The sequence below is a fragment of the Coptis chinensis genome, chromosome 8 (assembly GCF_015680905.1).
Source record: "Coptis chinensis isolate HL-2020 chromosome 8, ASM1568090v1, whole genome shotgun sequence".
NCBI classification, from domain to species: domain Eukaryota; kingdom Viridiplantae; phylum Streptophyta; class Magnoliopsida; order Ranunculales; family Ranunculaceae; genus Coptis; species Coptis chinensis.
The window spans coordinates 72,108,241-72,131,389 of record NC_141463.1 but is presented as its reverse complement, the minus strand read 5'-3'; the positions used below and the strand labels follow the sequence as shown (position 1 = coordinate 72,131,389).

General features: G+C 36.0%; 1 non-coding gene across 1 annotated transcript; it reads left to right on the top strand.

The window, feature by feature from the left end:
- Positions 1-20,800: 20,800 nt before the first annotated feature.
- On the top strand, positions 20,801-20,904 carry LOC147482831 (small nucleolar RNA R71). Its single transcript, XR_015207121.1, has one exon. It is a non-coding gene; the product is annotated as a small nucleolar RNA R71 (small nucleolar RNA).
- The last annotated feature ends 2,245 nt before the right edge of the window (positions 20,905-23,149 follow it).

Sequence of the window (23,149 nt, the reverse complement as noted above, 5' to 3'; positions counted from 1 at the left end):
TATTAAAATACTACTTAACCTAATCCGAACTATATTGGTTTATGAAGTTTTGATTAACTAATAACTAGTCCTATTTAACTTAATTATGAAAACTATAGAACTTATATTAAATTATCAATGGAGAGACTACTAAGGCATTTGAATCCACCCTAGACTGTTGTAAGAATCCTAATTCAATTAATTCAAAGTTCTATTTTAATTACGAGTAGCACGAAGGAAAGGAAACTCTAGCTTTCTCGGAGATGTGAACGTTGAGCTCTTATATAAATCTATATATTGGTTTGATCGAATTTCAACAAACGAGATTATAAACTCCTAGCAAAAATCGTCTTCTTACAGCACGACTTCTCACAAGTTTACATAACCGATAAAAACGATGCTTTGATAAGAACAGAATATTTATCTAACGATTAACTAGTCAAGTCATGAACTTTTAACATGCGAGATGTAATCAATGAAAGTATTCTACTAATATCAGCGAAATCAATCAGTTATTAATTAATATGGAGAACTATGAATCAATTAAACAGTATAAACCTACGCAAGTCTAGGGCTTCCTCTAAGCCCTAGCTTTGATTTAGTTAGACATAATAAGTAGAACTGTAAAAACAGAAAAGAATAAACCCATTGATAAATCCAATAGAGTACTGCGGCTGGTTTATCTTCTTCTGCTCCTGTTCCAGCTCAAAGTCTCGTTCTTCTTCTGCTCCTTGGTTCCAAATTTGAAAGTCTCGACCTCTCTCCTCGTTCTCTGGTTCGGTCTCCAAATTTCCCGATCTTCATCACTGTGTTCGCACACCACTTTCAGCCAAGAGACGCGACGCTATTATTGATGCTTTGCTTGTTCCTCGCCAAATGACGACCCCCACTCGTTTTCTATCCTCCTCCTCGAACCAAATGACCAGCCTTTTCTCCCTCTCGACTCCCTTTATCCCCTCTTTTCAGTTCTTTCCCTTCTTGGTTTTGGTATGGGATCGGCAGTTTTTTGTTTTCTTTCCGATTCACGAGAGTCCTTTTTAGAAGGAAACAAATTCTTTCCTTTTGTAGTAGCAAGAGTAGGTAGCCTTTTGGTAAGGAAGAGTGTGGGTTGTTTAATTGTTTGGTTCGAATTTGTAAAGTTTGAATGGAGGAAAGTTTCTATGTCTCGTCGCGAGAGATGAAGATGGAAACTAAGGTCCGATTCGGTGCTCTTGGTTGGACATGAACCGGTATGGCCATTAGTTGGTTTTGGGACTTTAGTCTTGAATACGGGTTGGTTTGCAATTCTTGGGCCTGAACCTAACTTTGGCCCATAAGCTAACAAATATAATCCACGCCTTGACTCATGATAAATCTTTAAAGTAAGGTTCCACCTTTTGTTGGTCACATGCCCACTGAACTAGATCAACGTACACACACTAATATCTTCGAATCTCGACAGTTTCAACACTTTTAATCAAGTTATTCTAATTCCTGTAAAATCACTGAAAATATACTAACTTAATAAAACAAATAAAATAAACGGACTAACTGATATAAAATTGGCCGTAAATAATGTAACATTTACATGCTTATCACTCCCCCATCTAGAGGAACATATTCACTGCTATACAACCTCCTCTCTCCACTTAGGTCGTATATGGCCAGGTCGGCATCTACCCAACCAAACTCCTCCTTCATATTAGCATAAAGCGACCTAGGCCCCAACTCCTCAGCCATCGTCTCCACTGAAGAAGACGATGAAGCCCCAACTCCACTACGAACTCTAACCTCATCACCCCCATCACTTACCGTTCTCTCTTTCCACTGATCTACCTCCACTTCCCCACTAAAACTATCACTGGTCATAGACATTATGAAATCAAAAATAAACAAAGATCAAGTTTTTTCAAAGAAATGCACCTGGAAAACAAAAGGACGAGAAAGGTTGGTTTGTTTTTCTTTTTCTCTCTGCTTTTTCTTCAGGTGAATTGGTAGAATGAAGAGATGAAAGGCCTTTCCCACACGAAAACCCTTTGACTGCACAAACCTCGAGAAAAAAAACAAACCATTTCATATTCCCACAAATGTAATGATAACTCGCCCACAAACCGCCGCGATTTCGAGCCCACGAATCCAGCCCAACAATTTCCACACATTTTTCAAACACCAATTAAACCAACCAGCTGTCCGACACGTGTTTTAAAGCTTTATTTTACCTTTCCTTTTTCATACCATAACTGTCCAAAGAACGGATAAAATTAAGAGGGTTGTGTAAGTACCTTCCATTCTGTACTATAGTACACGTGTCCACACACCAGGTCGTATCTCCATAAGTTCGTACCACAATGCCAGTACGTCATAACGACCCAGACTCAGGCCGTCCCAAATCTCAGTTACCACCATATATGGAAGCAAATCATCTAGGGCAATCCTGGAGCTCAGTCAACGCACCAATCAAGGAGACATTAACTTTGTAACATCAGGAGTAATGGCTAATCATCAAGATAGCACACAATGTAGATCTACATCTGATAAGGCCCGGAGCAAATATGGAAGGTTAGCTCAAATATCTATAAGTAGAGAGAGATGAACTACGTGAGACTTAATTCAAGTTAACCCCAAGAAACTTGATACATAGACAACTTTTGTCCTAAGAAGAGTGCAACCATTCCCTAGCAAACAGAACACCAGGTCGTTCACCCCAAAACACCAAACCTCTACAAACTTCAACTTAAGTGTGGTTGTTTAAGTGGCATCAAAAAAGGATTTAACAAAATGGTTCTACAATTATACCCACACACGATTTTATCATTGTTCACTTGACAAGTTCTTAGTCATTATTGGTCGGAATCACTGAAGTTATATCAGAGATTCAGAAGGAGAAGAAGGTTCGTAACTTATCTACTTACCAATATCTACTTTCTTCTCTAATTATCACAAAAAAAAAAGTGTACAAAAAATAATGTTTGTCAGTGATATATTTTAACCTATCGATCCTCTATGCCCTAGGACTCCGGGAGTCTTTGCTCATCAATAATCACGGGGAGGAAAAATGAATAAGGAAAAATATACACGAGAGAGCATAAAGACAAGTTAGGGAGTAGAATACTTCTATAGTGTTTATAGTATTTGTCACTAATTCTTTTATTCAAGTGTTTATATTGATGGGTATCATTGAACCCTCTTTCTTGGTGAGTTAGGTTGTTTGACATTAATATTATTATGCATGTTGTTGAAATTGTGAGAACCTCTTTAAAGCATGTCAAATTCTTTTCTATTCCTTCTTAGATTCTATTTCTTAGATTCCATGTGATGGGTGCTAGACTACATTATTCTTTTAAATTGATTGATATGTTGTTTATAGTTTGAGTTGGTTTGGGACTCAAATTCACATATAAGTATAGCCTAATTTCCTTTGATTTCGGATATGGGTAGCCCGAAACATTATTCCATTCTATCTAGGAATAGCATAAAGACCATTTGAAAGATGAATTAAAATTTGGGTAGCTTCGAGACTTCTTCTTGCTCTTTTATTAGAGCTCCTCATTAATCCGTAAACTATTAAGCTACTCAAAGATTTATTTCTTATAATTTGTACAAGTTATGCTTATTTCTTGCAAACATTGAAGTTGATTTGTTTCATGCATATTGTGGTCATATGTCGTGTTCAAGTTTTGGAAGATGCTAACTTCTCATTATCAGACATGTTCAAGCTTTTCCCATTACAAACTCTGTTATTATATTCATCGTTGTACCCCCCAAGAACATGAGCAAAAAATCATTTTGCTTCTTCGGATGTTGTCCATTGCTCACAAGGAACTTAAAACTGAAGTTGAAGGTTGTTTCCATGACACTTGGGTGAAGGGGCTATTCGTTGTTTTATATTTACTTTCTCTCCTCCATATGTATTATTATTTGCATGGAATAAGTACAACTAATTTCTCTTTCAAAAAGCAATGAAGCCCTTTTTTTTTTATTGTATTGTCCCTGTAGAAGAATCACACAAAAATACATGCTTTGCTATATTATATTTTTATATATTTTTTCCTATTCCTTTCTGAACAGGAACACCTTTTATACAATTCTGAATCCATGGGTAGATTATGTACCTAGAGAGGAAAGGTGGTTCATCGCTTGAAAGTTGACCCGTACTTGCTTACATCTCTAGGGTGTTTATATAAGTTCTCCTTGATATGACACTTCTTATCTTTTATTATTTTGCTATGGTTTAGTGGGTAACTAGGGTGTTATTGATTCCAAAAATAAATGGGGAAATGGGGGTGTGTCCCCAACTGTCATGACATATGAGTTGTTAGTTTGTTGGACAAATCTGTGAAATATGCATTGAACTAATCAAGGGAGTTCAAAGCTTTGGCAATAATGAAAGAAATTAAAAATTATATAATTGATAGTTAAAATAACATGAGTGCTGGAGTGATGGCTTTTGCTAGAAGGGGATGGTTTGAAATATCTTGATGTACTACAAGCAATGAAGAACAATTGCTTAAAACCTTTTTTTTTAACTTTGTTGTTGTTCGCTTTGGATGGTCCATGTGAAACAGTGAGAGTGGACTAAAATACTTACTATATATCTAGTATTTTCCTAATTTACTACATTTCAGATTTTGTTTGATCATCTCTATGATATTGTTTGGAGTTTGAATATTATTAAGTGATCACCCTTACATTTCCAATTATGCCCAAAACTCCTGAGTTTTGACTTAGTTTTTGAACTAATATGTTGTGCTTAATCTTTCAATCTTTAGGGTAAAGGCCAATGTTTAAGGTTCATAGTCAATTACATGTTTTGGACTGCTTTTATGTTGTAATATTTATTTTTTCAACCGTTGCAATGGAATGTTGTTTTTCCATACTAATTGAGTAGGTCTTTTGTGTTTCAAGATTAGCTTTGCATTGGATTAGCTGAACGAATGTGAACAGAGAAGAGGTTCCAAGATTGAATTGTCATTTGTGAATTAGGAGGGTTTGTTAAATACTTTGTTGAATATGACCGGAGAAAGACAATACAACATTTTTGTAAAATCATTTGTGTTGTAGTTATTTAAAAAGCAATGTAGAAGTTTGTTATTGAAGTACTTTACACATGTTATTATACGACAACTCTTATCGTATAGAACAAATGAATTGGAATGTTTATTCCTTCAATTGTTTTTTTTACTTTTGACAGCTTGACAGCACTGTAAGAAATTTTAAAGATATTTCTTGCCTTCAATTCCGTGTTGAAGGCACGGGGACTAGCTAGTCAATATAACAAGGGAGGGAAGTTTTATGACCCACGACTGGGATTCCATCCTATGGTGGGCTGAGTGGTGGTTGTGATTACATATAACGCCTCGATTACTGTGTTGGAGTTTGATGGTAATTAAGACTTCCCATTAATTTAGCAAATCAATTAATAGTAATTAAGGCTTTTATCTATTAAATCAATAAATAATGATAGTTAAAATTTTCTATTAATTAAGCAAATCAATAAATAATGGTTTAATTGGTAATTAAAACTTTTCATTAATTTATTAAATCAATAAATAATGATAGTTAAAATTTTCTATTAATTTCGCAAATAAATAAATAATTGTTTAATTAGGTAATTAAAAAATAACTTTCCAATAATATCAAATTAATTAATGCTTTTGAGCAATATTTCAAAAATTAAAATAAAGAACTCAGTTCAATCAAAATTTTCAATTTTTTTATTTATAAAAGTTGATATTTAAGGAATCAAAAATCCTACACAACGATTGTTCTCACATAGTCACCACAGTTGTCAGGAGGTCACCCGTCTTATGACTAATCCTGCATGAGCAAGCTTCACTACATAGTTCCCACGAATCCATAAATCCGAAAAAAAATCTCTATGTTGGGATTTGGCGGACAAATTACTTATGTCCCAAATCTCAAACAACTTCATAGATGCTAGAATTCATACATGAGGCGACCCTTTCCCCACAGGCTAGGCACCTTTCCAAGTACATGTTTCAACCTCACTTCACAGGCTAAGCGCTACAGTATATTCCCACGGGTCGGGGTATTACACTTTATGCCAAAAATTTAGACTGTCTAAAATACTAAAATAAAAGTAGCATATTATTTAAGGTTTCTACCATTTTTCCAAAAGCAATTTACTAAAAGACAAGTCTACAAAAAAATCAAAATAAAAAATAAAAAATAACAAGTTTATTGAGAATTTCTTATAAAGATGATCAACGGTTCAATGACGCTTTTTCACGGGTATTTTAATTTCTTAATTGATAGCTTAAAAGAATTTAAAAACTGATCGAAAAGTTATGATAAGTACGAATTGGATATTACTTACAATTAACTTGTTAAAATATGGGATGAGACATACTCTAAAAAAGTAGGATTTCAATCTCAGTCAATAACATGCGAGGTGTTAAAATATGAGGACGACAAAACCATTATGCAACATTTTAAAATGGATAGTTAGTTTACATCGTCTCGATGAACAATTGGAATTATAGAAAAACTATGAGTTAACGAAAATGAAATAAACAAAAAAGCAACTCAAAACCATAAAATGAAATCAAATTATGAAATTTAGGAAAAGTACATACCTCCAGTGCATGTAGTCTTCGTTATATATATATGAATTAAGTTTCTTTTGAACTACAAAATTTCATGTTCAGTCCATTGAAGTATGTTCAAAATAATTTTTGAAGAGTTAATTTGACACAAATCTTTTTCGATTTTTTATTTCATGTCTTATACTTCACAGTTACGCTGAAGTAAGAGATGAGTCAGGTGTGTCGTCACTAGTCGAATAAGAGCAAATTAACATTTGTTGATATATCCTTACAATGTGCAAAGGATTGCTCAAAGTGTAGTTAACCGTTGCATTGAATATTCTCAATTATATAGCATGGTTCAATTACCTGGCCGGTAACTTTGGTATATTTGCAATTTACATAGGTTTTTTGTTTACATTTTTAGTGTCAACAGTGGTTGAATTGCTTCATTCCAAAGTAACAAACACAAGGGAGGTTTTGCCAAAATTCTTTGCGTCATGGCGTTCATGGGCTTGTTATAACACCCCGTTTATTTTCTTTATATTTTTCCCTATTTATTAGGGTTTAAAAATTAATAATATTATTTTTTTTTTAAAAAAAAGATAAAGATAAAGATAAAATATGATAAGATAAAAATGTGGGAGAGTTAGGATGGTTTGGTTACAACCGAACTCTCCCTCTCTGTTAGTATTTTTGGGGTTTTTGAAATACAAGAGAAAAACAGAGAGACGTACAAGAAAAAAAAAACAGAGAGAGAGATATCTATTGCTTGAGAGTGCTTGAAAGAGAAAGGGGCGGAGGAAGACAGCACCTTGACGTCAGTTTTCGAGTTCGCCAGATTTCAAGTTTGTTACATAAACAAACGTTTTCGCTTTTCGATTAATTCCGATGAGTAGTCTAAATCTTTTCTTTACAACTTTATTTGATTAATGAGCATATAACTTCTTTTAGTTATTTACTTAACTTATTAATTGGAATTTTGGGATGAAAAATTATTAATTTGATCAAAAGAGATAAATGCCGTACTGAGTTACTGACTCATGGTTTACTTCTACTATATCTAGATATTCGTGGGTATGTTGTTGTAGTCATGGGTGTTCTGTAGGCTATTGGTTGCTTTGAAGTATTTCATTATATATGTGAGAAGTTTAGATTTCTTTTGTAAGGCTTCGACTATAGCTACTGTTGGAACTATTAATGAATTGTATAAGTGGTAATGATTGATATGAATGCTATGCATGAGATGGCTACAAGTGCAAACCTTACCGAATACTATTTCAATTAATGATATGTGACCATGAGTATAAATGATTTACTTATGTACATGCATTTTATCCCGTTTCATGAATTTATTCAATGTTGTCTCTTTTGTTTTGACACACCATATGGTAGAATGGCGCTGGTGAAGTTGTGAGTAATCATTCTATCAATTTCTTGTGGATTTTGAAATTTGAAATTTTGGATTTACATATATCATTTGCCTTTACCTATATATGGTTATTGTCATACTAAAACGTGGACTGAGGTGGAGATGGTATTTGAATCAATGAATATTGCTTAGTTGGTTTAATTGTTTGAGTTCATACATATATTGATTTCATGAAACTAACAACTGGAACACTTATACTTATATCCTATTTTGGAGCTGATTTTCTTATAGTTCAAATTTAAGTTAGATTTTCCTCTAAACACGAAAACGTAAGGTTTGAAAGTCTGCTTTCCAACCCAATTGACCTCATTGCATTCCAAGGTCTGTGGAAATAGATATAATGTCTGGAAGTTTGGTTGACATAAAATAGCGCGTCAGAAATCAGTTTCTGTGCACTGTGTTCAAGTCCAGTTTTAAAATAGTTAGGGTGAGAGTTAGAATTTTTATAAAACATAAAAGAGTAAGATCTAGAAGTCTGCTTTCTATTCCAATTGGCCTCATCGCATTCGAAGGCCTATGGAATTAATTATGATGTCTGGAAGTTTGACTGGCAGAAAACAGTGCGTCAGAAATCAATTTTTGTGCAATGTGTTATAACCTAGTTTTCGTACACTTAGAATGAGATTGAGTATTTTCATAAAACATAAAAAAGTAAGTTATGTGTGTTAGCTTTTCAACACAAAAATCCTTGATGTATTTGGATACATGTGGAAAGAGTTGTGCCATTCGGAAGATAGTCTATCAGAAATCCAAATTGCTAAAATTAGGATTTTTACTATTTTCAACCTAAGTTTTCTTTTAGATGGGCTGAGGTTGGGACTTCGAGTTCTATATGAAAAATATGTCTACATACTCTAGTTTCTAAATAATTAAGTTACATGTCATTTAGATGAATGTCGGAAAAACTATAACATTGACAAGTTGGCTAGAAAACCTACCGTGTTATCCTTTATGTGTATGAACCTATTTTGGGAAATATGTCTAGTAATGAAATAAAAGTCTCTTAAACTCTTCTTGGGTGTTTTATATAGTGTTTGTAGTCTACTTTTAGGCTATGGTTTTATTTGGAACCAACATGGTTCATAAGATCATTTTTTTTAGAATCAAAAGTAGAGAAATATCCATTTGTGAGTTTTTGGATTTAAAGGTTCATAGTGTATCTCTAGTTATGAAACTTTACGTATATGATTGTGGGAGTATTTGAAACTTATTGTATGTGATTCTATATAGTATAAATTGTTGTTTTCTTTAAAGGTACATACAAGGATGTTGATATTTATTGGTTAGGAGCTACGTAAGGCTTGATTCTAATCTTGAAAGATTGGATACGTAGGCAGCCTTATGTACAGGTGCAACCACTATATTATATATTAGTTTTTGTGATAACTATATGTGTATAATGTTATCATTTAATTGTGTACGTGATTGTAGCTGTTTGAATTGTATTTGATTGATGACCATTTGTGTTGCGTTCAATAATATTTAAATGCGTGATTGATTTACATTGATGCGTGAAAATAACTATGCACATGTGATCAATTGTTGTGTATGATTAATGCTAGTACAATGATAAGTGAGCTGAGAATAATATTTTCAACGAGTCGACCGCACCTTTAGAACTCTCCATGTCTCAGGATTTGGTAATGTTATATTATGACTTGAGATGTCATGTGATAGGAAGGTCTTTATTGAATGTGTCATGAATGACCTGTTAGTGTATGGTGGGTATTCCTTGAATGTGGCTGGAATGACCCAAGGTATTCATTGAATGTGCCATGAATGACCTGAGATATTGGATGCCCATAAGAGGCTGTGATTATGCGCATGAAAAGCCCAGAAATGATTGTGACTCATAAGTTACGAGTTTGCAAGATGTAAATATGTTTTTGGAAGCGATATCCTCGCTTGGGACATATGTCTTGTAGTGGTACTCGGTGTGAGAGAGAGACACACGGGTATGTGTGATTTGGCAAATGTGTGATATGCAAATTGATAAACGTAAAATTGAATAATTTATCTACGAAATGAACGATGAAACTCAATCCGCAAGTGAAACTAAACTTAATTACGCATTGCTATCAAAGATTTCTATACTCTCAATTCTATCGAAATAGAGTGGAGTAAAAAGTTCGTTCCACTCTTAGTTCTTTAGTATTCAAGTTTCCTAGAGTGACTAATCTATTCAAAGTCTAATGAGAGCAATGGTGGGAATTATACTACGATGTGAATTAAAACTAGACATAATATAAAGATTATAATTTTATTAAATTTAACTAAACAATAATTGAATTCTAAATTAATAACTAAGAATTGAATAATAACAACTGAAATTGGATCTAACAATTTTAAATGACAAAATCGAAATGAACAAGAAATAACTATTTTATTTATCTACTCAATGAAGAACTATGATTCAAATAATTATTCTAAAACAATGTATGAAACTAATTAATTTAACTAATTTAATTCAAAAACTAGATCTACAAGCTATTTTAATGGATACTTCCTATTCTAGATTCTCTAACTATCTCTATCTTAAGAGCTAAGTCTTCTTTTATGTAAAGGAGGAGACCAGATCCACAATTTCGTGCATGGGCTGAGGAGCCATATTTTGGGCCGGAAAATCGAGCCCAAAGCCCAATTTTTTCAGTCCACAGAGCCCGTTTCAGCTGGCATTGACTTCAGTAGACTTTTCGTCCACTTTTGCTCCTCTGATTGGGTCAAGGCTTAGACCATTGGAAATCTCTTTCCGAGCCGGTCGTTTTGACATAAGGTAGGCCCAAATCTGAGGCTTGAGTCCAAAGATATGGTCTTCGAAGTTCTCACGACTTGTACAATCGTTTTACGCCCGTGTTGACTTTTCAGCTTTTGGCCGGGCTTCATAAAGGCTTTGTCTCCTTGAATCTTGGCCTTTATCACAGAACTTCTTAGCAACCAACCCTTTGCTCCTTTATATATACCAAAGTGGCACATTTCGCACATAATTGAGTTCCATACACGAAAATACATAAAATCAATGATTAACATTAACTCTTATTTATTACTCGCATAATTGGTATAAAAATAGTATTATTAAGGGGTTAAAACTATAGTTTTGGGCTCTTATCAAACCACCCCCAAACAGCATTTTGCTTGTCCTCAAGCAAATATGAGAAATTAGCATAAGTGACTAAAAATAGAGTTCTAACTAATCTCGTTTTCACGAGTCGCGATTGCATTGACCATATCGCAACAAGACCTTAAACCACTAGAATTCCCTAGTGGACGAGTTATAGCCTCGTGAGAGTTTTCCAGTGAAGGTACTCACAAACTTTATCTATACTACAACGACTCAAAAATAAAACTATTGTTTCCTTATCTATGTCTCAATTATCTATACATCTCACTAGCAATGAATACAGAATAATCAAGTTGAAACCTAAGCTAATATATGCATAATAATCTATTATCTACGAATAAACATATTTACAATGAGTAATACTATGAGATGAACTAGCAGGTCCGTTTCTGAAAACTCGGAATAACGTCCTTAAGTAGGTCCTCACATAAATGTCAAGACAAAAACCATTCTAATTTATCCGCTCAAGTTTCGCTACTCCAGTGTGCAGTGGGTACACTTTACCTTACAAACTCAATGACACACAAGGAAGCCGAAATCAAACACATCTGCCACTTACTATCACACTATCATATTCCTAATTGAGCTAGAGGTCTTTATTAGGTGTTGCGGAGATTAGAAGATGGTTTAAGAAGGAAAGAAATAGATATTCAAAGAGAACAAGTCTGAGATAATAGACTCTTCATATTATGTAACTAGAAAAAACCTTATTCTTTACTTTTACTCTACACTTTGTTTCCATCCTTAGCCATATTTTTTTTTCTTTGGCTTTTGACTCCTTGATTCTATTTTTGGAGTTCTAACTCTTTATTATTATTTTTTTATTTTTTTATTTTTTATTTGAATAGAAACTTACTTTTCTCTTCTGAAGCGACTAACGAGTTCTTGATTTCAAAGGTTATTCTCTTTTCTATTCTTCATCTCTATTCTCAAACTTATTCAAAGAATTGGGTAGGTTAATTTTTTATTTTGTTTTGTTTTGTAACAGGATAAAGGATTTGTTGTTTATGAAAGGCTAAAGAAAGGCTCAGAGGGACGACTAGCGGAAAATAATTCATAGGTTGGAATTTTTGGCTATATCGATCCAAAGAGGGCCTAAATTCTCGCTTAGGATATGGTATAGTGATCTAGCAAGTGGACATGTGATTTCTCTATTCGGATTTACTTCTCCCTTGTGTCATTTCTCAAATGTGTCACTCATATAAGACTTTAGGCTATATTCTCACAGGATTTGTAGAATGAGTGCTCTAACCTAGATTTCAGAAATTTACTGCCAACAATCATAGATACTCATGTAATATATTTATAGGTATATGCAGGATTATTACCTACATATTAGCCTAAGTTTCTAAAAACTATTCTAATGCAAAAGCTACGTGAGACTTCTAGATTATTGAGAGCATAGAGAAAGAAAACAATACCAATATTCCTAAGTGTATAACATACTTTTTATTTATCTTTTTTTTTAAAAAAAAAAATTGATTTTTTTTTAGCTAGAAAACAAGTGCATATTATACATATCTATATCCTAACAGATGCCTTAATTACATGTGTTTCTATGCCCCCAAACAAGAAGAATGCTTTGTCATCAAAGTATTTTAAATAAAGAGGGTAGGAAAATACCATTGAAACGCGTGAAATTCCGGAACATCTGCAAAACAAGGTTATAACATATGATAAATATAAAATGAGTAGTTTACCTACGAAATGAACGATGAATCCAAACGTAAGTAAACTAAACTTATCCTTTTAATTATCAAAGTTTCTACTCTCGTCACGGGCACTAAAAGTAGGAAGTTCGTTCCACTCCTAGTTCTCTAGCACGGATTGTTCTCTAAGTCTAAGAAATCATTAAGTCAATGAGAGCTTTTACTGAAAATATTATACTCACGATACTTAATTAAGATGATCACTAGAAATGAACTACAAATGCTATGGAAATACTATTGTTTGACTCTAGATAAGGAATTAGAGGGAATTCCACCTCGAATCTAACTTAATGACCTAGCATAGATTGTGGTTCGATTCTTACGTTTTTCCGGCAAGAAAATTCGAGTCTAATCCCTAGTTTTCATGGCATTTCTACCAAGTACTAACTAGCATGTGAGGTCCCCACCCATTCTCATGGCTAAACGCTTCTAGAGTGGAATAGATGCTACAACGCGTTTCTATACTAAACAACTAAGGTTTCATCAAGGCTTCATCAACCCCTCTAATGGAGGTTTAGCCTTGAGTCATCAATCTAACATTTACCATTGAATCTAAACTAAACATAATGTGAGAAATTGAGAATTACTTAATTTAGCAATAATGAATCTAATTTAATGGCCGGAATAAAACAATGACAAGAATTGAATTTAGATCTAAAATGGAAATGACAAATTCCTTGATAAAAAAAATACTACTTTATTTATCTAATCAATCCGAACAATGATTCGAGATTTAATCTAAAACAAGAATTTAAATGGAACTAAAACTTAATTTAATTAATAAAACTAGATCTATAATTCTATATCTTAATTTAGGTCTAACTAGCTACCATTAACAAAGAGCTAAGCTTTTGTTTTATACATCAGATCCAAAATTCGTGCATGGGCTTGGAGCCATGTTTTGGGCGAGAGAATCGTGGCCCAAAACCCAATCTTCAGATCAAAAAAGGCCTCTTCAGCTGCAGTTGGCTTCCACAGACTTTTCGTCCACTTCTGCTCCTCTGATTGGGTCAAGGCTTGGACCATTGCAAAGCTCTTTCCGAGAGGTCGTTTTGACATAAGGTAGGCCTCAATCCGAGGTCTGAGTCCAAAGATATGGCATTCGGAAGTTCTCTTCGACTTTTGCTCCTTTATCTCGCTAAAGTGGCACATTTGCATAATGGACTTTGAAGCCCGAAATGCATAAAAACACGTCGAGATTAACTCTTACTTATTATTCACATAATTGGTCTAACAATATGATTATTAAGGGGTTAAAACTACAGTTTTGGGCTCTTATCAACATACTAATATAGAAAAGAAATCTGACGCAACTCTATAAGAGTTCCACCCGTTATGGGGTTAATGAGAAAAAGATTGCTTGGGACATAACCAGACACTAACTGAAATTAACACTTACCTGCACTCCCATTTAAACATTTTCCTCCTCATTTCCCTCTTCATCCTTAATAAAGAAATGAGGTTCCTTCGCATCCTGCCATGCCATGGTAATTTTCCAGGCTTCACGCCACTTATCATCAACTATAGCTAACCTGTCAAGCGCCACTTGGTCAGATAGAGTGTAAGGCGCAATCTGATGAGGTTGTATCCTCCACCCTTGCCAAGTCATTGCACGGAACGATCGATTAATACAATTGGTGGGTCTCACAATGTCGATCCCAACCCAATCCGTGAAACGGGCACAAAAAACAGGGAAAAAACATAGCATTATACGACAAATTAAAACAGGCATAAGAAGGTACTCATGCCTCTTGCCATGGGCGCGGGCTAAACTAGACATTAAGGTCTGGGGAATATCATAGAGTGTAATCCCCCCCAATAAAGCAAGGAAAAATATCACAAGTTTACATTCACGGAATAATAACGCCATTCCCCTCTAATGTTGAGTATAATCCAAAACATAACGAAGCCCACGCTCATGGAAATGGCTACCAAGTAATTTATAATCCCCTTGGGTCCTATCCTAAAGATTCTTGCCCGTAATGCTCATGCAAATCATCATAGTTATACATGTACATATTATCTACCAAATAGGCCCATGAGTCTTGTATTTCGGCCGGCATAGCAAGTCCAAGCACAAAGGCTATCAAGAACCTAGAAATTTCCATTTGTTCATCCCCGATGGTGAAGGAGAACACTTGTTCTCTATCTGGCCTATAAAAAAACTTACAGTTATCATAAAAATAAGATGTAAGTGCGGGAGAATAAAGATCATCAGGACTTACCAATAGTGGCTCCCATCCTGCTAAAATGATCACTTCGCGAAACCACGCACCATAGGTGGTGCTTTGGAATAAGTCTTTGAAAGATTGCTCAGGGATGACTTTAGGAGTTGTCATCTCAAAACTACTTTCTGGGACCGCCGCAACTATCCTGGAACAATCCCGCAGAAAACTGGAAATTTTTGGTGCCCACAGGGGTCAGGGCGCAAGGTGCGCTCAAGCTATGCCTTGGATGGGCGTAGGTGGCACTCTGGTGATTTCCGAGGTCCAGGGACTTGGGCACAGGGTGCGCTCACTGTTAGCCTGTGATGGGCACGGGTGGCGCTCCGGATGAAAACTAGAATTCTAGTGTTTTGGCGCGGTAGCCTTGTTTTGAATGAATAGGCGAGTCACGCCAAGGTAGGATTTCTCGGCGAGCTTAGAGCGGGTGTGGCTCTCTCAGCGCGCAGTGCACTCCGAGGGGAGATGATAGGCCAAAGTGCGAAGGAAAAATAAGGTAAAGTGGGAGTGAAACGTGAGAGATGAATGTGAGATGTAGTTGGGGTTGTGAGTGTAGAATGAATGCAGTTTTTATAGGTTTTAAATTGTTAAAACGAATCGGGAAGTTGCCCAAAAGTTTTAAGGCAATTGTCGAAAATAATAAAATATCCAAACCTGAAAACGGAAATAACTCATATTCTTGATTCTAAGACAACCCTAATATCTTTTAGGTTGAATTTAGGATAGAAACTGCCTAACTCATCGAGATTTCATCCTACCACAATATCTATTCATAGCGATGCCCATATCGATCATATTCTCAACCCTCACTCCAAAACAAATTCTAAAATAGACGAACATATAAACGAATTATGCTAAGCTATTTAATACCACTCCCAAACAATTCGGGAAGGTGGGATTAATGATAACAACCACGCACAATTCGAAAATAACCAAATTATATTAAATTTTAATTCAAACAACATAAAACAACCAAATTCAAATTTAATTACTTAACTAATATCATACTAATAAAACAATAAAAACAACTAAATAACAACGAAACACAAAATTATTCGAAACACCTAGCCATGTGCTGAAGAAGGGCCCTGAGATGGAGATTGGTCATGGGATGAAGAAGGGCCCGATCTATTTGTTCTTTGGCGACGACGCTTATGCCTCTCAAACTCATCTGAAATAGAACCCTCCAAGGGTGGCATGCGTCGTAGAATCTCTACTCGGAACAAGCACTGTGCTTCCATCTCACCTTTATTCGTGATATCTTGGGCTGGTGACGTTGGTGGATATTCTCCATGTTAATCAAGATATCTTCCTGACCCTTTTCGAGTATTCCAAAACTCATGTTAAGGTTCGTTTGTTTATTTCGAACTATAATCTGTCTATCTCGTATATCTTCACAAATAGCGTAAATGCAACGCACGCTAGTATGCAACACTGACATGCGTTCTGAATCAGACGTACACCTCTCCAAGACATCTTCATCCAACCATGCCATGTCCTCCCCTTCCTCATCCGAATCCACCACCCTATCCTCCAGCAACATCCAAGTCTTTTGGATACACTCCTTATAACTACTTTCATTTGCATGCAATTTCAACATTATCCGCTCAGTTCTTGGTTTATTCCCCCAAGACAACATTATCTTCGTAATTAAAATAGGAAATGGTGCGATACTCTTCCCAACTCCTCTAATCATATTTAGCAAAAACTCGAGGATACAGAATCCATACATCTTTTCTTGCAATATCCAGAGAACGTGCAGACATGTGAACCCGATGTCGCTCACTTTCTCTTTCCCAATGATGTTCTTACCAATCCACCGAAGCTCTGACCCGGTTGGTTGGTTCAGATGATGACGGCCGAGCGAGCCAATGAGAAGTTGTATTATATTGACCCTCCATAAGGGTGTCGTTCATCAATGCATGAACTCCAGTATACTAGGACTCCTACACTGTGGCTTCTAGATTTCGTCCAGGCGTAATGCCTAAAATTTCAGCCAATTTTGCTCTCGATAATTCTTTCCTAGTCCCAGCCACTTTCATGAACATTTTCTGACCGGCCAACTCTCTCTTCTTATAGAACTGCTCGACCAAATCGCAGTGGTAGAAATCATCTGTCGAGTACCACAACCGATTCCAACCCCTGCTAATCATCTCATCACCATAAAACGGCGTGAAGCGGTCTGCCGTAAACGCTTGTTCCGGCAACAACCTTCGTCTTTGAGCCATTGATATCTTAGAACGATTTGGGGTTTAAAAGGACTGTGGGAATGGAGTTTGAGACTCCCTTACTAACAAAATAGTGGGGGCATGGTAGTTCGAAATTCGTTTGGTTTTGGGTGATTTTCGGTGGTGGAAATTTTTGGGATTGGTGGAAGAGTGTTTTGGAGAAGAATCGAAGTTGGAATTGTATTGTGGGCGTGGGTGTATTGAGGTTTATTTTTATTGTTATTTTTTGTTAGGTTTTTAAATTTGGAAATGGCGGAATTTGGAAAGAATCGCATTTCAATTTGTTTCGGAGGAAGGAGACGCATGTGCGTGCGTTGGGCCCATGCCCAAATTGATTTCCTGATTTTTCGCGCAACTTTAAACTAAAATTCCCACTTCGTTACCTGTCTGATTTATGCGAATGAGATATGGAAATGATCAGGAGAGAATTTCCAATCTAATGATCCATAAAACACTCTATTCCAACTATGGGTGACATATAAGAAGATAAAAAATGCCTCGAAATACATGCATGATGTAAGTTATGCGAACGAATGAAATCTAACTTAATAGAAAATGTCAACCCGAATCATAATACAATTAAATGGTCTAACCAACACAACTGGAGAGTTGAACAATCCAAAATGGAAGGAACACCCCACCCCCAAACAAATTTTAGACACAGAGTTGAGAATTTTTATTTTATTTTTTATTTTCTTAAAAGTGGGTCTTTTAAAGTCAGATTCCTGAGACTTCTCAACTTACTATGGTTGTGATTTTAACATTTTTTAATTTTTTTATGAATAAAAGTTAATATAATAAAAACAAGAAAGCAATAAATACATAATTCACACCATAAAAGAACATGACTCAAAAACCGAGAAAACATGTAAGAGTGGAAAACGTGAATTATGTTGACCGTGGACTTAGGATCCGGTAATTACATCCACACACTCCATAGGGAAGGCCCGATTACCTAAATGGTGCACTTATCAGTATACGAAAGTGATAGGAAGTACACCAGACAACCAAATGCGTCGTTTATAGTCAGATACGCGAGACTTTAACAAATAATTAGATATATATATTAATACACTATAGTTTCCATATATTAACAACCTAAAGAGTTGTGGGTCTTTCTAGAAATAAATAACATGGAATGCACCCCCAAACATAATCAGGCACCAAGATTTCCTACGGCGCAACCTAATAGAATGAAAACGAAGTCTGATAGACCTAGAACGTAACCGAGCATGCACCTTCTTATTCATCTTTGAACGAGAGGTTGTCCAAGTGAATGAGTGTGAAAAAGTGGATGGTTGTGGAACATATGGTGGATAAGGATAAGTACTATAAGGAAAAAATGGAAAGAATGAGAATGTGGGTTTAGGACAAAACTCATTCATGGTGTAGGTAGGAACTGTCTCAATTCTGAAAATGTAGGTATCATATGCCTTTTCTTCGGGAATTATATCCGTATTAGGCGGATTTAGAAAATCATTAAGCACAGAAGAAATAAGAGGGCCAAGTGCAAACTCCAGGTTCTTTTGAAAAGGCGTAGGATGGGGTACATTGATGGAAGGGGAATGATGTGAGGTGGGTGAATGGTTATCAATAGGAGGGAACTCTCGAGGTGGCGAAGAAGAGTTGCAAAAGAGTTGAAGGAAATCTTCCTCAATTCCTTCCACGTCCAAGGAGTCCTTATTAAAGTTGGAACGTCTAAAGGAAAGGAATTTGTGCATATGGTTTTCTGGAAATGTGTTATTAAAGTAATCTTGCGCTAAGCTCTCGATCATGCTAATCTCTCCATCTATAGATGAATCTGGTAACTATTTCATCATTTTAAAAACATTTACCTCAACCGAAAGATGGCCAAAAGATAAGGACATCGAACCATTTTGGCAGTTTATAAGCGCGTTAGCAGTTGCCAAAAATGGACGCCCTAAGATGATCGGAACAAAGTCATTAACGACTTCTGTATCGAGGATAACAAAATCAGCAGGATAGTAGAAATCCTGGACCTTGACTAGTACGTTTTCAACCACACCCTTAGGATACTTAATAGACCTATCCGCTAATTGCAACATCATTTGAGTAGGTTGCATCTCTTGTAGACCTATTTGTTTGTATAAATAATACGGAGTAAGTTGACACTTGCCCCCAGGACTAATAAAGCGGTGGTCGTGTGAGAATCTCTTAAGGTGCATTGTATAGTAGGACGACCAGGGTCCTTGTACTTCACAATTCCATTATGTTCTGTTAAAGTTGGAAATTGTTCAGTGAGAAAGGCGTCTTTTGGAATATTTGTCCTACTCCTAGTAATGCACAACTCCTTAAGAAACTTAGCGTGGTGAGGTAATTTTTTAATTGCGTCGAGAAAGGGTAGGTTAATCGTTAGATTTTTGAAAACGTCCATAATCTTGTCAAAGTTTGTATCTCTTTTCAACATAGCTAATTTCGGGGAAACAGTGGTTTCTTACTATGTTTAGCATATGGTTCTATTGGATATCTAACCTTTACTTTTTACTTCTTAGGTTGTGGTTTAACTGGTACCTCTACAGGGGTAGGATCTTCAGTTTCTATTTTTGGTATCTAGTATAATATCTCTGCCGGGAAACTCCTTGTGGGGTAACTATAGACATAGTTACTTTGTTATCCACCACTCTGCTGAACGAGAGTGGTAATGGAATTTATCTCTCCCTACGTTTGCAATTTCGCTACTAGTATTACCGCTACTTCAAAGGCGTGTTTGGTGTTTTAGGATTAGGTATTGCTTGTCCTGGAAACACACCTTTGGGTTGTAGTTTCTCTTGAGCTAACTGCTGTAAGGAAAGTTGGATGGCTTGTAAAATCTGTTGTTGAAATTGCATAAAGATATCAAAACGATCCGGTTGTGGAGTAGTATTTGCTACTGGTTGTGTGACAGGAACTATGTCACGTTGATTATTATTGGGTGGATTTTTGTAGTTATTATTTATCGGAACGATACCTCTATTAGCATTATAATTATTATTGTTATAATTATTATAATTACCCTGACCTTATGCTTGACCTTGTCGTGGTTGAGCTTGGTTAAAATTGTTTGTTTGCCTAACATTTGTGTTAAACAACCTTGGAGGTTGTTGATTATTCCGCCAACCGAAGTTGGGGTTTTGTCGCCAAGCTGCGTTAGGTTCGCTATTAATGGAACAAACGTTATCTTGTTGTGATTGTTGTTGCTCATAAGCGAAAGGACAATATGAGTCGGGATATTCTGGACTCAAACAGAAATTACATGGATTGGAGTTGACATTCATAACGGGGATAGGCGTTTGTTGAACAGAAATAGCCTATACCTTTTTAGTTAGAGATTCGATTAAATTTTTAAGTTCCGGATCAGGTTTCATCTCAAACATATCGGCGGCCTTTACTGTTGTAGAAGAACTAAGCCGTTGGCGATATATCACTACTACCCCCCATTATTATTACGCTTTAGTCTGATCTTCTAAAAATTTATAAGCCTCTGAGGCTCCTTTACTTAAGAAACTACCCCCATTCATTATGTCAAGGACTTCTTTATGGTGGTGTAGAAGTCCCTTGAAAAAGGCACGAACTAACGTGTCTTTCGCGAGGTTATGATGTGGACACTCTATAAGTAGATCAGTGAAACGATTCCAAGCCTCTGAAAATGATTCATGAGGATTCTGTCGAAAGAAATGAATCTTAGAAAACATTTCATCGGTCTTCAGTGGTGGGTAAAAATGTTCCATGAATAGTTGAACAAGTTTAGCCCACGAGTCCACAGAATTAGGCACTTGGGCAGTTAACCAAGACACCGCCTTATCGGCTAAGGTGAAGGGAAATACCCTCAGTTTAATTTGTTCAGCACCTACTGTAGGATGGTGGAATGTAGTAAGGACTTGGTCAATCCTACGCATGTGCTGATAGGGCTTTTCATTGTCTAACCCATGAAAAACGGGTAACAAATTAAATATATTTAGGGGGATTCGGAAATCCCCCACTGGGTCTGATAGAACAATGCAAGATTTAGGGCTATCGTTCAAGGCTTTGTAAAAGTCAGAGAGAGGAGACTCTCTTTCTTCAGCCATTGCTTCAGGTGGTGTATGTGGTATGCTAGCTAGAGGTGTAGTGAGTGGTATACTAGAAAGACTTGTTTGTTGCCGTTGTCGGTTAATTACGTTAGGTGTTTTTCTTCGACCCGACCTTAATCTCATGCAAGGCTAAGACCAATATTAATGAAACACAACAACACTCCAAACAATCCTGATATGCTAGTATGAACCTCTAACAGAAGATGTGAGGTGTGAAAGAAAATAATACCTGAAAGCCTCCTTGCTTCGCTTATGAATAGCGTCTTGTTTACGCGTGCTCAGTGTATATAACAAGTTAGAACACTGAAAACTTTGAAGAAATGGAAGTTCAAAACAAACCTGTGGAAATCGGGTAGTTTCAGCAGTTGAGGGCGCGGGTGCGCTCAGAATATGCCTAGGCAGGGCGCAGGTCGCGCTCAAGCAAAAGTTAGGATGCCAGGCATGTGGGCGCAGGTGGCGCTCCAAGTTGGCCTTGGTAGGGCGCAGGTGGCGCTCAGCCAAAAGGTGGAGTTCCAGGCATTTGGGTGGAGGGTGCTCTCCACTTTGGCTTTTGCCGGCAGTGCGCCCGAAAGTAATTTTTCGTGGAAACTTGCAAAGTCAAAACGGACATCCACAAAATGAGAATCCAAACAAGGGTGGGTGGGTTATGGGACTTTGAAAAACTATCAATTCTAAAGAAAACAATACTAAAGAGTACTAAGATGGTAGAGGCGCCATTTGATAAACGAAAAATTGAATAATTTACCTACGAAATGAACGATGAAACTCAATCCGCAAGTGAAACTAAACTTAATTACGCGTTGCTATCAAAGATTTCTATACTCTCAATTCTATCGAAATAGAGTGGAGTAAAAAATTCGTTCCACTCTTTGTTCTTTAGCATTCAAGTTTCCTAGATTGACTAATCTATTCAAAGTCTAATGAGAGCAATGGTGGGAATTATACTACGATGTGAATTAAAACTAGACGTAATATAAAGATTGTAACTTTATTAAATTTAACTAAACAATAATTGAATTCTAAATTAATAACTAAGAATTGAATAACAACAACTAAAATTGGATCTAACAATTTTAAATGACAAAATCGAAATGAACAACAAATAACTATTTTATTTATCTAATCAATAAAGAACTATGATTCAAAGAATTAATCTAAAACAATGTATGAAACTAATTAATTTAACTAATTTAATTCAAAAACTAGATCTACAAGCTATTTTAATGGCTACTTCCTATTCTAGATTCTCTAACTATCTCTATCTTAAGAGCTAAGTTTTCTTTTATGTAAAGAATGAGACCAAATCCACAATTTCGTGCATAGGCTGAGGAGCCATGTTTTGGGCCGAAAAATCGAACCCAAAGCCCAATTTCTTCAGTCCACAGAGCTCGTTTCAGCTGGTTTTGATTTCAGCAGACTTTTCGTCCACTTCTGCTCCTCTTATTGGGTCAAGGCTTAGACCATTGGAAACCTCTTTCCGAGCTGGTCGTTTTGACGTAAGGTAGGCCCAAATTTGAGGCTTGAGTCCAAAGATATGGTCTTCGGAAGTTCTGCTAACTTATACACTATTTCTGCCTGTGTTGATTTTTCAGCTTTTGACCGGGCTTCATAAAGGTTTTGTCTCCTTGAATCTTGGCCTTTATCACAGAACTTCTTAGCAACCAACCGTTTTCTCTTTTATATCGCCAAAGCGGCACATTTCTGCACATAATTGAGTTCCATGTCTGAAATACATAAAAGCACGTAATTAGCATTAACTCTTATTTATTACTCGCATAATTGGTCTAAAAGTAGTATTATTAAGGGGTTAAAACTACAGTTTTGGGCTCTTATCACAAATTGTGGAGTAGGAACTAAATATGAGGTC